This window comes from Emys orbicularis, chromosome 4 (genome assembly GCF_028017835.1).
Source record: "Emys orbicularis isolate rEmyOrb1 chromosome 4, rEmyOrb1.hap1, whole genome shotgun sequence".
Lineage (NCBI taxonomy): Eukaryota > Metazoa > Chordata > Testudines > Emydidae > Emys > Emys orbicularis.
The window spans coordinates 138,431,771-138,447,972 of NC_088686.1; the positions used below are offsets into that span (position 1 = coordinate 138,431,771).

Here is a 16,202-nt window from a genome sequence, read left to right on the forward strand (position 1 = left end):
CCACTGTGCTCACCCTGTATATCCCTTCCTCAATCGCTGCCTCCATCATGGCCCTCTCCAGCTCCTCCTCGGCGGTCAGGTCCCCAGAGATCGCTCGGTGTATCTCGGGCGCGGCTTCCTCTTCGATGCTTCTCAGACCAGCCTGGTGGGATGGACAGAGATGGGGAGGTCGCTCACGGGGCTGCTGGTGGCAGGGTGAGCTTTTCCTCACCGGGCAAGGGGAGAAGGAGGCTCAGCAAAGTCCGGTGGCCTGGCAGCTCCAGCTTCCTTCCCCGAACCCTCAGCCCTGGCCCCGCAACTGCCTTCACCGAGCCCAGGCTGCCCTGCCTACTTCCCAAAGGGGGCGCTCTGGTGCCTGCTGGTTCAGCAGCCTCTCCCACGGCGCTAGCTCTGTGCACTGGGTGTGGAGGAAAGGGGGACTTCACACAATGGGGCTGGAGGAGGGTAAACGGGCTGAGCCGTGGGGTGGGGGGTGACTCTCTAGGGCAGCGGCATCTCTGCCCCTCTCGCAGGGCCATGGGGGCTGGCACATCTCACCTTGCACATGTTGGAATTGGATTTAATACCCAGGGACAGATGATCCTACACCCCGCAGGGAGGCCATGGGAAGCCCGAGACATGGCTCCATTCCAGGTTGGACAAGAGAAATGCCCCCATCTCCCCAGGGGAGGAGTCCTCTGTGCTTGGGACATGCCCCCCAGGACCTCTGATGCAGGGAGACTGGACTCCAGTTTGAAACTCTTGCGTGGGGCTGTTCGTTCCATCAGCCAGAACGGGGGGCAGGGAGCGACACGAGCCTCAGACCTTCCCCTTGTCCCTGCCTCTTTGTCCCCATTTCATGGGTGGAGAAACCAAGGCAGACAGGAGGGAAGTGACTTGCCCATGGCTACACGAGTCAGTGGCAGAGCGGGAAAAGAACCCAGGAGTCCTGCTGCTCACCACTGTGCTTACTCCTCTAGAGCGCGCTGCCTCAGTAGAGACTGAGCCTGGGCTCTTGTGGAAGGAGCAGGGCTGCAGGAAGGGTGGTGTGAGGGCACCAGCTCTGAGATTCCATCATGGGAAGCCCTTGAAAGCCCAGACCTCAGTCAAGGCCCCAGTCCAAGCTGTGTGCAGCAGAGACCAACTGCCAGGCCCCGAGGAGGCAGCCTCCAAGCGCTCCCTTAGGCCGGGCTAGCCTCCTCCGTTTCAGGACTGTTCCTCTTAACATGAGGTCCCCTCACTTACACACTGAGACCTGTTTGGGGTCATCCACGGGCTTGCCCATGCAACGTACCCTTTGTGCAGCCCCATTTCCAGTGTTCTAAGGGACAGAGCTTCCACCCACAGACTGTTCCCCTGTCTCCATTTCCCTTTGTTCAGCTCCGTCCCAGTGCTTCCTCTCCAGCCATCCTCGAGAATTCCTCGGCCAGGTGTCGTACCGACACCTTCAAATACTTAGGCCTGCTTCCCACCTTGCCCAGCATATAACAACACCACCACCTAGCTCTTGTGAAGCACTTTTCACGAGGAGATCCCAATGTGCTTTACCACAGAGGTCAGTGTCCCTATCCCAATTTTACAGCTGGGGGAACTGAGGAACAGAGAGGGGAAATGACTTGCCCAGCGGCGCTGGTGGCCGAGCCCGGGTCTCTATCCACTAGGCAATTCTGCCCCCTGAGCCCTGCCCTGCCCTTGTGCAGGAGGGACAAGCTGGCTGCTTTATCCAGGCAAGAGGAGCGGCTGGGATCCCCAGACCTGTTTGCACTGACCTGGATAGCAATGGCGTTCTTTTTGGGCCGATACCCATAATACTCCTCCTGGCGCTTCATGAACTTCCTAAAGTGATCCTGGATGAGGAAGGTCGCGTAGAACTTGCCCACGGTCACCTCATCCTCTGGAGGGGAGAAAGCCAAGTGAGGCCATTAACACTGCCCAGTGGCTATACCCAGCCCCCGTCCGAGTGGTGTGGGGCAGCGGAGGGGGCAGGCAGAGGGTGCCAGGGAGAAATAAGCCAGGGAGCATGGCAAAGACGCACCTCCAATTGGTGGAATGACCTGGTCCAGGAGTTTCATGCTAGTTCTCTTCCAGATCTTCTTGATAATGGCCCTCAGCTCCTCGTTGGCCTGCTCAAAGTTACCTGTGGGGAAACAAACCACCGATCCATTCGTTCCGCCCCGAGGGAACACCGCACACAGCCAATGGCTAAAGGGAAAGCCAAGATGCAGTGGGTGAAATCCATCCTGTCAGCGGTCACCCGCGTGAAGGCCCATCCGTGTTTTCTAGAGCACTCGGGGTTCCCCTCGCAGCTGCGTCTGTGTTCCCACCACTTGCGTTAGGTTCATTCGGGAAAAAAACCACTGTCTCTTGTCATCCTGACTTTGTGGCTCTGTCCTGGCATGGTGCCTGAAGAGTGGGAGGCGGCAGGATGGGATGACACGCCCTGGCCTTGTTGAAACTGGGACAAGCCTAGAAAAATGGGAGGGGTGAGCCTAGGGAGGGGGCTCACTCAGCATGCTGTGATGGCTATCTTGGGCTGTGAGCTTGGGCTTTAACATGCTAAACAGGGAACAGTCTGGCCTGGCTGTGGATGCTACAGGAAACAGCTTTGGTAACATGGGAAGTAGTCAGTGCCCTAAGAGAGGGCTGTTAGGGGTCACCATGTGGACGAGGCTATTGGTTTTTGAGATACGAAACTGTTGCCTTGGCCATTTATGGCCATTAAAAATGCAAGGGCACCTTTTTACAAGTGCTGACCCTGACGGCCTTCCCAGCTTCCATCTAGGGTTGCCAACCCTCCCGGATTGGCCGGGAGTCTCCTGGAATCGGGCTCGATCTCCCAGAGGCTACTGACGCCAATCCGGGAGATTTTAGGCTACTAAAAGTCTGGCAGCGCAGCGGGGCTAAGGTAGGCTCCCTACCTGCCCTGGCTCTGCGCCGCTCCCAAAGGCAGCTGGTAAGACCCTCTAGCTTCTAGGCAGAGAGGCAGCCAGGGAGGGTCTCTACACGCTTCCCCCCACCCTGAGTGCCGACTCTGCAGCTCCCATTGGCTGGGAATTGCAGCCAATGGGAGCTGCGGGGGAGGTGCCTGCAGGCAGGGGCAGCACGCGGAGCAGTCTAGGAGCCGGACATGCCGGGTACTTTCGGGAGTGGCCCGAGGTAAGTGCCGCCCGGCTGGAGCCTGCATCCCAACCTCCTGCCCCAGCCCTGGGCCCCCTCCCAAATGCAAACTCCCTTCCAGAGCCCGCACCCCCTTCTGCACCCCAACCTCCTGCCCCAGGCTCAGCCCACAGCCCCCTTCCACACTCTGAACCCCTCAGCCCCAGCCCAAAGCCTGCACCACCTCCCACACCCCAACCCCCTGCCCCAGCCCAGTGAAAGTGAGTGAGGGTGGAAGAGAGCGAGCAACGGAGGAAGGGGGGATGGAGTGAGAGGGGGGCACCTCAAAGAAGAGGCGGGGCCTCAGGAAGAGGCAGGGCAAGGGTGTTTGGGTTTGTGGGATTAGACAGTTGGCAACCCTACTTCCATCTCAATCCCACCTCCCGAATTTCCCTCTGCCATTTGAAATAGATGGAATTGCGGTTCACCTTCCTGTCTTTACCTGCTGGGTGGTGTCGCTTCCTGCGCTCCGACGGCTGCTGTATCCCCCCCAGAGAAGGAGAGGTTACTCACCTTGTGCAGTAACTGGAGGTCTTCGAGAGGTGTGTCCCTATAGGTGCTCCACTTCAGGTGCGCATGTGCCCCATGCGCCTCTGACTGGATATTTTTGGTAGCCGTTCCCATTCGGCCCATGCATGCCCTCCCAGCAGCCTCCTACCCTGTACCGGGGATAAACAGGGCTGCGCAAGTGAACTGCCCTCAGTTCCTTCTTGACCCTGAAGTCCCGTGAGACAGAACTCCAAAGCAGAGGGGAAGGAGAGTGGGTAGTGGAGCACCCATAACAACACACATCTTGAAGACCTCCAGCTACTGCACAAGGTGAGTAACCGCTCCTTCTTCTACAAGGAGTGTCCCAATGGGTGCTCCACTGCAGTAGCCCCTGAAGGAGGAGGGAACAGTGGAGCTGCCTCTGACCTAGAGGCGTGTACCAGGGCGCAGCGTTCGGGAAAAGTGTGCACCGAGGCCTCGGTTGTCACTCTGCAAATTTCAGCAATGGCTGCATTTTTAAGAGTGCCATGGAGGCAGGCTGGAGAATGGGCTATTCTTCTCGAAGGGGGATGACCATTAGCAGCCTGGTAACGAGCACGAATGTAACTGGGAACCCACTTTGAAAGTCTCTGGGGGGAGACTGTGGATCCTTTGGATCTGTCCACAACTGAGATAAACAGTCTGGGAGACTGTCTAAATGGCTTGGTTCTGTCCAAATAGAAGCTACCGCCCCTCTAACATCCAAGCTGTGGAGGGCAGCTTCCTCTCTAGTCTGGCGTGGTTCTGGGGGAAACACAGGAAGGTGGATAACTTGGTTAATGAGCAAATCAGAGGATATTTTAGGTATGAACTTGGGATGTGGGCCTAACAAAACGTTATCCTTGAAGAAAACAGGGAAGGGGGGCGGGAAATCAGCCATCAATGCTCCTAATTCCCCAGTGCTAATTCCCCAATGCTCCTAATTCCCCAATGCTGCCTCTAAGAATGCCACTTTCGTAGGTAAGTGCACCAGAGAGCACTTAGTGAGCAGCTCAAAGGGAGATTTCATGAGACAGTTCAAATCCCATACGGGAGCAGGCTCTGCGGGAAAAGGTTAACCAATTCCTTGATGAATTTTGCTGTCATGGGATGAGCAAAGCCTGAATGAATCCCTGCACAGGGGAACGTAAGGCTGTCGTAGCTGATGAATGAACTCTGACGGAACTCACAGAAAGAGCTGAATACTTTAAATCCAATAGATAACCAAAAACAGGGGAGAGGGAAGAAGGAACAAGGTCCATTTCTGAAGGTATTTCTAATAGAGATCTTTCTGATGTTTCTAATAGGACCTGTTGGTTCTCTGTCGAACAGGAAACCTCTATCCCCAAAAACCACTGAGGAACCAAGCTCGGAGTCAGCAGATGGCCAGGTTGGGATGGAGAGTCCGACTGGAGTCCTGGGACAGCACATAGGACATGGCTGGAAGCTGCAATGCTGGACAGGAAGTGAAGTGAGTCATGGAAGGGTACCAGACCTGCCTCAGCTCAGCTGGTGCAACTAGACTGACTCTGGCTTTGTCTCGTTTGATCTTGTTCAACACCCTCTGAATCAACGGTGTCAGAGATGTATGGAGTAGGCCCAAGGAATGAGAAAGGTGTCTCCCAACGACTGATGGCCCAGTCCTCCTCTCAAGGAGAATTTCTTGCACTTTCTGTTGGCGGTAATTGCAAAGATGTCTGCTTCTGTAAACCCCAGGTCAGGAATCTCTGTTTGAGGATCTGAGGGTCCAGTTCCCACTCGTAATCGTGGGAGAAATGTCTGCTCAGATCATTGGCCATGGTGCTCTGCATGCCCGGAAGGTAAGCGGCTGTGAGGATGTGACTGGGGCTTGACACCAATTCCATAGCTTTATTGCTTCAGCACAAAGAGAAGGGGATCTCGCCCCTCCCTGAGATTTACGTGGAACATGCAGGTTACATTGTCTGTCATGACCTTCATGGATTGGCCCTTGCTTAAGGGAGTGAAGTGGATTCAGGCATTCCTGACTGCTCCTAATTCTAGGAGGTTGATGTGCAGGAGAGACTCTTGAGACAACCATTTCCCTTGGACAGTGTGTCCCATTAGCTGCACTCCCCATCCCACAAGTGAGGCATCCAAAGTTATGGCGATGGTAGGAGGCGGCTGGGCGATAGGTACTCCTGCACGGACTTTGGACAGGTCCTTCACTTGAGCGAGTGTAGCACGTGATGAGGGCCAGACACCAGATTGTCTTGACTGTTTGTTTGTTCGGGTGATAGACTATTCTGAGCCAACCCTGGAAGCAGCAAGATGTAACCTGGCATGTTGTGTTATGAAAGTACAAGCTGCCATATGAGCCAGCAGTTGGAGGCAATTTCTTGCTGTTGTCAGGGGGTTATTTGAATCTTGGCACTAAGACTCATCAGTATCAGAAATCTGTCGGAAGGAAGGTAAGCTCTGGATCTTAGGGCATTCAGAGATGCTCCTGTGAAGTTTATCTGTTGAACTGGAGTCAAAGTGGACATTACAGATGGCTTCTGTATTGCAGAGAAGACTTTGACATACAATGGTCCTTGAACAGCCAGTTGTCGTGGTAGGAAAGATGATTATTCCCCACCTGTGCACAGCTACTATTGCCAGGACTTTGGAGAAAACACTTGGGGCAGATATGCTTTGTTCTGTCTGCTACCTCCTTAACTACTTAAAATACACCTGTTCTAGTTAATACATTTATTTCTGGTTTACAATAGAACCCAGTCGATGTGATTTCTAACGGGGGGGGGGGGGGAAGATGTGCACACCCTCCTCCACACTGAGAGAAGAGGCGAATCTCATATAATTTCGGGTTTGTACTCCAAGGGAGGGTGGACATCTGGGTGCTGTGGCAAGCTCCTTAAGCTGAGCCTTCCCAGAGCGGATCTCTGTCTCTCTGTGCAGATGGGTGTGGCCCTGCCTGTGTGCTGGGCTGGAAAAGACGGGGGAGCCGAGCCCAGCAAGACCAGGTAAAGGGGGGCCCAGGCTGGCAGAATGGTCTGACTCAGTGAAATCCCAGCACAGCAGGTGACATCCCAGGGGGTCCAGCCCGTCACAAAGGTATCAGGAGAGATGCTGCTATGGTGGTACCTAGGGGATCCCTGCACAGATAGCTGAGAATCTGAAGTGGAGTCCTCAGCACAGTCCAGAGGAGGAGCAGACATTGGAGGCGAGGATGGTTCTCCACCTGGGACAGGTGGTACAGGAGAACCCGGGGGTACCGGAGGAAAGTAAGGTCTCAGAGGCCCTGCAGATTTCACTACCGATACCCATGTGGTACCCATTCTGGCTCATCAGACTCCAACAAGTCTTTGGAGAATCTAAAACTTCTGTGGTACTGGGTGAACCTGGACTGGATGGGGCTCTGACGCGACCAGTGTCAGTACCGAGGATGTGGATTGTTCTGGTGGTATCTGTCTAGTCAATAGCGCTGATACTGAAGATGCTGAGCTCGGAGGAACCGATGTTGCTGTCAGGGTCACATGTTTAGGCACCGGAGGTGGTATTGAAAAGTCTGTTTATGCTACAGACTTTTTAGAGGCAGAGCGTTTAGGGTCGTTTCTATAGCAGGATGGAGCCTCAGCGGTGCCCTTCCCGGTGTCAGGACTGGGGCAGCCCAGCCTACTAGTTGGAGCCAGAGCAAGGAGGGACTGGGAACCAGAACCAAGGATCAGAGCTTTAGTCCGGAGCCAAGGGGCAGAACCGGAGTCAGGAAGAAGGAGTCAGAGTCCAGAGCCAGAGTAAACTGGGTTTAAACAGGAATCAGGCTGGGGCAGGGCTGGGAGTGGGCAGAACAAGGCTGGAGCAAGATAGGTCTGGGGTGACTGCAGCTGTGGGCAAAGCATTGAGCAGCCAGTGACCTGCTGCTGCTGCTGGGCTTACAAGCACACTGGCTGGTTCCCTTCAGCCAGTCAGGCGGTCCTGCTGCAGCCCATCTGGGCTTGCTATGCCTGGAGACTAGCTAGTCCCAGGCTCAGCTGCAGGCCCTCATTCCTGACACCTGGGACAGGAGGTCTCTGAAACGGTCAATCTTGACGGTGACTGAGGGTCGTTTGAAGTGGGCCGTCCAGGAGGAGAGCCGGAACTCCGCTTGGGAATTTTAGCAGTGCGCTCTGTCTTCCTACCCGCAAAGTCCGAGGCGAGCGGGGTACGGCGATTGAGGGGCACTGTGCTCACTTGGCTGCGGCTGTACAGGGGGTCTCTTGGGCCTGGACCCTGAGCTGGTTGGACGGCGAGCTCCATCATGAGGATCCTAAGCTGAATCTCCAGGAGTTTTTAGATCTGCTTTGAAAAGCTGAGCAGATCTTGGAGTTGGCTGGAATTGGAGGCGTGTCCCAGACAGCGGATACACTGGGAATGTCCGTCGCTGACCAGGGTCGATTCCCAGCGGGAAAGGCAGCGCTTGCATCCCAGGAAGCCCGGCACACCAGGTTGATGACAATCCCCAAGGCAAACCCCTCAGAAAGGGGGAGGAGGAAAAAAGGGGCTATTAAGCAGAACCTCCCCAAATTAACCGAAGAGGGACAATTATAAAATAAAGGAGAGAGGCAAGTAAACTAAACTAAACCTTGAACTAGGAACTCGAGGCTAAGCTAGAGCAAAGCGGAAGCGGGCAAGCTTGACGCTCTGTCTCAGGCCAGCGGGTAGTTGAGAAGGAATCGAGGGCAATTTGCCTGGGCAGCTCTATATACCCTCAATACGGAGCCCGGGGATGTCTGGAGTGCATGCATGGGACGAACAGGCACTGCTAGTGAACATCTCCAATCAAAGGTGCTCGGGGTGGAGCACCGCCAGGGACACTCCTCAAAGAAGAAGGCAGCATTCTGTGGATGGGTAAAAGGATCCCTACACAACCCTCACCTACCTCACATGGGCGATGTGAGGCTAAATTATAAGGGGCCAAGTTCCCAGCAGGTGTAAACAGGCGTCTCTCCTTTGAAGTCAAGTCATGCTGATTTGCAGCAGCAAAGGATCTGGCCCTCGGTGCCCAGATGAAATGCACCAGGGTAGCCGATATTACTCACGTCTCACGCTGATGGCTGGGGAGGGACCCCTGCATGGGTGGGGCTAGGGAAGCATTCTGGAGGCGGTCTCTATAGATGCACCAGCCAGCGCTATGCTGGCAGGGCAGGGCACCAAAGCAGACAGAGCGTGTCCCTCACCTTCCGTCTTGATCTTGAGGGCTGTCCGCACCAGAGCGAAGAGAGTGGCGTTGAAGGTGACGGTGCCATCGCTGTTCAGAGGCATGTTCATGCACACCAGGCGCTGCACAACAAATGACAACTGCGTTCACCCCCAGCCCGGAGCACACTTCCCACGCACAGGGCCGGCAGCAGACCCCGGCAGGACCGCTCAGGCCAGGCCTAAGGGAGATGCTGCGCCGTGACAATGGCAGCACAGTCTGAGAGCTAGGGAACCAGAGAGACCCTCCTGGTCCATCTGTGTCCAGCAGCCCCCTTAGAGAGAGTCCCCTTTATATTCATGACAACGGAGATCCGTCTCTATTGCACGGCACTTGTGCAAAGGACGCTCTCCAGAGCACAGCTCACCAGTCAGCAAAGACAGACCACGGAGGCATAGGCTGCATGGGAACAGTCAGGTTAAAGGTTATAACTCAGACGGGTTGGGTTATTCGGCAGGCTGCATATGGCAGGTGTGGCCTCACCAGTGGAGATGTCGAAGGTGAGGGAATTGGGAAGACATAGAATCATAGAATATCAGGGTTGGAAGGGACCTCAGGAGGCCATCTAGTCCCACCCCCTGCTCAAAGCAGGACCAAGACATCCTTCTATCAGGGATGGGATCAGTGAAATCCATTCAACCACAAAGGCAGCGGGGTGCACTAGAAGATCCACTAGAGAGCCCGTCCAACCCAAAGGATTCTGGGATAAGACCGCATGGCCTTTTGATAACATGCCATTTCACCCAGTGCTCCAGAATCCACAGCTGGTTTAAAATGGCAAAACTGCCTTGAACTCTGACCCAGGAACTGGGTGGCTTTGTTAACGCTTTGATGGCATGAGTCAGAAATGTCTCCCATGCTCTGTGGAGAATGAGCGGGTGCAGGAAGAAGTGCCGCCCACTCTCCCTGCTCCCTCTGCAGCCCCCGGCTTTTGGAGAGCTGCCCCCTGCGGACAACGGGACACGTTCCCCGCTGAGGAGTTTGGACTCCCACCATAAGAGCTTTCATGCAGCTACAATGGGACCCACCGAAGCTGAAGAAAGGCCTGGTCCCCAACCCCAGACCTGAACATGGGGACACTAGAGCTGAGCCGTGCAGCTTGGACCCATCTCTAGCTGAGATTTGTGTCTGACCAAGAGTTTGGGGGTCTTCTCAGAGCTGGGGGCCTCTGCCTTGTATTGGACTGACGGTACCATGGGGGATTATAATTCAGGAAACCTGAAGTGTGTCAGCCTCCGCCCGTTTAAATTGTCTCGCTCCCCCCAAAAGCCTCCTTCTCCATTAAACACTTGATATCAGATCATGAGGATACACAAAACCAACCCTGGATTTCTCCCCAGCCCCTTTCGGTGGGAGCTGGGGAACCCAGAGGCTGCAGGGTGTGCTGGAGGGAGGGGGCCGGGACTGGGATAGAGCCGTCCAGCATGTCAATCATGGAACCTTACCCTTTGCAAAGGGGTTGTTACCTTGCAAGCCACGTGGTGCGGACAGAACTTCCCAAAGCCCAGGGGAGGCTGGATGCGTCTCAGCAGGGTCACCACATCCAGATGTTTGATTCTTCCCCTGCAGGAGTCAAGAGACAGCTGTGCTTTACCCATCTGCTCCAGTGGTAGAATTGCAAACCCTGGCTGGGGATGGGGAGTTAATTGGCTTGGGGGGCAGGAGCTCAAGGTCCGATCTGTGGCTCAGCCACTGACTGCCTGTGTGACCTTGGGGAAGTCACTTAGGCCCAGATTTTAACGGTATCAGACGTTGCTCCGCTGAGTGATGCAACACCGAATTGATTCAGGAGCCAAAGGCTCGTTTCCAAAGGGATATAGATGCTGGCAATGGGATTTTTGGCTCTTTACGGCCTAAATCTCTTTTGAAAATGAACCTTAGGCTCCTAAATCAATTAGGCATTGCAAAACTCAGTGCAGCAATGCCAAAAACCTTGAAAAATCTGGGCTTTAAGTCTGTCTGTACTTCAGTTTCTCCATGTAGCAGGGTGGACACCCGCTCCTGCCCTGAAGGGCTTGAAATCAGCCCTGAAGGAGGGCTGCAGGGGTAAAAGCAGCCCTGGAGAGGGCTGGTGCTCTAAAAGCCGGGCTGATTGGGGAAGTGGCCGTAGCTGAGCCACACCCCAATCAGGCCACAGCTGGCCTGTATAAGAGGCTGGGAGCCAGGAGCCTCTTTCTGCATTCAGAGAGAGAAGGGCCTGGCTGCAGGGAGGTTAACAAGATATCTGGAGTGGAGCAGAGCTGGGGAAAGGCCAAGGGAGCCAGGGAGGCTCCGGCCTAGGAAAGCCCCAGGCTGCAGGCCTGGTAAGGCCTATTAGGTACTGGGTTGCAGGGGGCAGCCCGTGGGTAGGCAGAGGCAGCAGGTCCGAACCCCTTTGCCTGTGATGAGTGGCTGATACTGCAGTCTGCCCCAGTGAACGGGGGCTAGACGGAGACTGGGCAGTAGCCAAGACTGAGGCGAAGTGGGGATAGTGGGTGGGGGTTCCCCTGGGAGGGGGAGACCCAGAACTGTGGGGTACTGCCAGGGGGCAGCACCCAGAGAAAGGGGCACTGGGGTCCTGGGAGGGACACGGGGCCAGTGGCAAGGCGGATCACCAGCCTGCAGAGGGCGCTCCAAGGCTGGCAGAGCTAATTCCCAAGGACAACCAGCAGGAGGCGCCGCAGGGGTGAGTCCCTCACTGCTACACTCCATCTTCAACATGGACACTTCTGTGCTGCACAGACTGGTGCGAGGGTAAATTCATTAATGTAGGCAAGGCCCCCAGGCACTACAGAGATGGGGGGCAGAGAAGTATGTAGGTAGACAGATAATTTTGGAACTGATGGGGTTTCATATTGCAGGCCATTGTAGAATGACACTACAGTGCTGACATATTATGTCACTGGGGACTGGATGCTTCAATATTATGTCACTGGGGACTGGAAGCTCCCAAGTCTAGAATCCAGCTGGGGGCAGTTTGGGGGCCTGCGTTAAATGAGTTGGTGTGTCTCAGGCCAGTTCTTAACAGGTCTCAGAAAGCCACTGTTATAACTAGCACCTCGGATGATCATCTCAGCAGGGCTTTAGAGCCATAAGCCAAAAGAGCCTACTGTGCTCATCCAGTCTGACCTCCTTGTAGGATATGTAACATGTAGCATGTATATTTTTGGTGTTGGGACATGGTCTGGCAGGGAGGGAGAACAGCTGGGCGAAAAGATGAGCCAGCAACCTGATCAGCTTAACAACTGGGTCAGCAGTTCAATCAAGTGAACATCTTGGTCAGCAACCTCATCAGGTAAACAACTGACTTAGCCAGCTAATCTCGGCTAGGCAGGAAAGTGTTTATACCGTATATAATGAATAACTTTGTAACAATGTATTCGAGGCGAGTACCTGAACCTGGGGGTGCGCCTGTTTGGCCCTGTTTCGGTGGCCTGATCACTCACTGAAGCAGTGAAGAAATGACATTCTTTTTCAAGCTCAAGGGCCTGTCTGTGACCCTGTGCGTTCTGGGTAGCGGGGAATAGAACCGGTCAACGCTCCTGTATAATACCGGCCAGAGAACTTGCCCCAAATAATTCCTTTTGAACTAATGCACATCTTGAAAAACGTACAGGCTTGATTTAAAAATTGCCAGCACTGGAGAATCTGCCACAGTCCTTGGTATTGACGCTAACTGTGCTATGGCTGAGCTGTGGATAAACAGGGGACTTCAGTCCCACAGGCTGCCAATCCAGCACCTTCCAGCTGTGCTAACTTCTCTCAGCCTTTTAAGGAAATAATCCGCTGGCCTCCCTGGCTGCCACTCAGACCCAGGCCAGCCACAGACCAGTGCTCACTCACTTGGCTTCCGGGTCGTATTCTGCCCAGATTCTTTTGAATTCGTCCAGATGGTGAGGACCCAGGATGGACCAGTCCCGCGTGAGGTAGTCAAAGTTGTCCATGATGACAGCGACAAAGAGGTTGATAATCTGGCAAGAGAGGAGCGTACGTGAAGGGGACCAGATGCGGAGCCAGATCCTCAGCTGGCACAAAGCAGCTCCCATTGAAGTCAGCTGAGCGTCTGTCCCACAATGCACCAGAGAGGGCAGGACATGAGGTCTCCAAATGTGAAGGACGTATATAAAATGACAGCGCACGGCCTGGTGCCCTGCTATCTTCCCTGTGCTCTAAACTGCTACTGGTTGGTCTCCTCTGACAAATTACACACTTTGTACAAAATTCTCCTCTCCAACCTGCCTGCTAGATCTCCGCCCCGATATCCTCGTTCAGACATTCTCTGTCTTCTCCCTGGGGGACCCATCGTGCAGGGACCAGGCCTGCTGTGTGGATTAGGGAGAATTTGGTCTTTACATCGATACGCGATGGGCAGCCAATCCAAGCCGGAGAGCGTTTCACAGCCTGTCTAGTAGAACTACTGCATGGAGAACACACTAGAGGGTCGTTTTTACATGCCTCGCTCTCACCAGAGCAAGACCCAACCCAGGACCCATGTGCCCCACAGGATCCCAGGCTGAAAAAAGAGGGTGAAAAGGGTCAGTGGATGGATCCCCTCATGCAGGGGCTGAGTGAGGGCCAAGCAGAGAGGGTTTCCTGAAGCCAGCAGAGTCTGCAGCTACCGTTGGGCAGGGAACAGACCTTAGCTCCCTGGAAATATTTCATACCCAGCCAGTAAAACCTGTGACAACCACAGGCGAATCCTCCCCTCGCCCCTGCAAGATGGATGCTGACATTTGTCCTCAATCCGCATGGCAGCCCATTCATGTCAACCCCTCCAGCGTGACTGTGGGTAGCTCAGTGGCTTGCCAGGGGGTGGGCTCTGGAGGGTGGAGGACAGCGCCTCCTGGTGACTGAGTTCTGGAGCAGCACTGGTGTTTTTCTTCCCAGCCTTCCTTCTGCCACTGGCGAATGAAGCGTGCTATACCCTCAGCCTCGCAGGAAGGGGGGTGGCAGCTGCACATTGCAGAACACCCTGAACCCTTTGGACCCTGTCTGGACTGCTCTGGACTGCCCCGGACCTGGGGTGCCACGGGAGACCTCATGGGAGAAAGCCTTGGCATTCGCTCTCTGGTTGGTCCCCGGCTGGCACAATCCTATGGCCTCCACTTTCACCCTTCTCCTGTTAAGGACAATGAAGGGACCGGGAGCTAAACACCAGGGGATCCGGAATCAGGAGCCGTACCAGGAAGGCGCAGAGCATGGAGAAGCTGATGAAGTAGAAGTAGGCGAAACCTGTGCCACAGGTGTACTCCTCCCCTGGGGTCCAGTCAGACTCGGGGTCACACTTTTTCCCGTAGCTGCAGGCCAGCAGGATCTCCTGCCAGGCCTCGCCTGTCGCACACCTAGGGAGAAAGGGAGAATGCCAGCTAGGCTCTGCAGGGAAGGGCTACCCTGCCCAGGAAGTATGGGATGAGATTAGCTGGAAGGGAGCAGGAGCTAGTGGTTACAGCAGGGGCCGAGAATCAATATTATTGGGTGCTAGTCCCAGCTGTGGATGGGCAGGGGACTAGGCGTCCGGACTCCTGGGTCCTAGCCCCCGCTCGGGGAGGGGAGTACGATGCAGCAGGTAAAACAGGGGACTGAGTCAGGACTCCTGGATTCAATCCCTGGATCTGGGAGAAGAGTGACGTCTAGCAGTTAGAACAGAGGAGTGGAAGTCAGGGCTCCAGTCAAAAGTATTTCATTTCTGAAACATCGAATGTTAGGGACAATTTGGTCCTTACATCGATACACGATGGGCAGCCAATCCAAGCCGGAGAGCGTTTCACAGCCTGTCTAGTAGAACTACTGCATGGAGAACACACCACTTCATTTCCACAACGTGGAAACAAACCTAACCTAAGCTGACGAGGAATTAAACATTTTTAAAGTTTTGATTCAAATCATTTGGAAACGTTGCCATCAGAACTGGTGTTGAAATCAACACGTTCCCAAGAAACTTTGCAATTTCAGCCCAACAGCGTCTTTGGGTGGTGAAAAACTAAAACTTTCCGACCCGCTCTGCTCCAGCTTGGCCTTGCGTTCAGCACCAAGCCCAGCTGACCTCTGACTTGTGAGTCAGGCACCACTGATGGGCTGGGGCTCTGTGGGCATCCCCAACAGGGCTCATGTGTCTTCTTTGGGCGAGTTCTGGGGAGCCCAGTGTGGGCCCCAAGGCACATTCAGGCCACAACCTGAACCCACAGTGTATTTTCCCTGGAACCTGTTGCAACCGTAACCAGCTGGTCAGCGAGCCATACTTCCCCCTCTGTGCCAGGTCCCCAGCGGCTAGGACGAGCCCGTGCCAGCTGCGGGACTTACGCCCAGATCCTCAAAGGTATTTCGATGCCACCGATTTCAGGGGCCGCGTGTGATGCCGAAATATCTTTGAGGCTCTGGATCGTAGCCCCGCAGCACAAGCTCCATGTTCAGCTCTGGAGGTGCTGGGTCCAGCTCCTGGGGATGGCCAGGATGACAGTGCCAGGATGGTTACACCTCATTGTTGCTTCCGTGTAGGGAGACCCAGGCCCTTGTGTTGCACCACCATGGACTGGTGCATTGTGATCCAGTGCAACCTCATGGCACATATGAGGGGCCCTTTAATGACCCGTGGGAGTGAGGGACTAGCCTGGGGTCTTTGCTCCTCGAGGAAGTCAGGCTGGCTTCCCCCAGCAGTGGCTCTGCATTACAAATGCCCCCAGGCTGGCTGTACCGGGCACCCCCAGGGGATGGAATGGGAAGGGATGAGGTGGGATGAGGAAGGGGTGGAGCCTACACAGACCTGAAGAGCAGCAGGATGGCTTGTGGGAAGGTCTGGAAGTTGTTGTTCCGGTTGATTTGGGTTCCATCCACCAGGGCGATTTTTCCCAAACATCTGTGAATGACATGCTCAGGTCCCAGCTGCCCTGCAGAGGAACGCCCTGCCATAGGCATTCATTGCTACCCTCCACCCCACGTGCTCCCGCTCCTGGCCTCACCACTGCTCCCGCTGGCTCCTTTCCAGCCAATAGCCTGGCACCACAGGGAAAGGGCTGGCCTGGCAGGATGACCTTGTGGACTGGGCACAGCGCTGGGAGTCAGGGGCCCAAGGTGTGTTCCCAGCTCTGCGACTGACTTGCTGTGTGAAGCCGGGGGAGTTTGACAGCTCTGTGCCTCAGTTTCCCCATCAGCGGAATGGGGATAATAACAGTGGCCTCCCCCTGGCAGGGAGGCTGCTGGGGCTTGATTCACTAGTGACTGCAGAGCACTCTGAGACCCCCCTGGTGGAAAGACAGTGGGGTTGTATCTGTCGTGCGGCAGGAGTGCCCGAGGGGTGACCCCTGCTCCCTGGATCCTGGCTCTCCCACGCCCTGCCAGCCGGGGCCCCAGCGCTGTCCCCACCTCCTTACCTGCAGCCCGATCACAGCGT

At 55.2% G+C, this 16,202-nt stretch overlaps 1 pseudogene; it reads right to left on the reverse strand.

Moving 5' to 3' along the window:
- LOC135877886 (voltage-dependent L-type calcium channel subunit alpha-1S-like) overlaps positions 1-16,202 on the reverse strand; it is a 74,483-nt pseudogene that overhangs the window by 14,134 nt on the left and 44,147 nt on the right.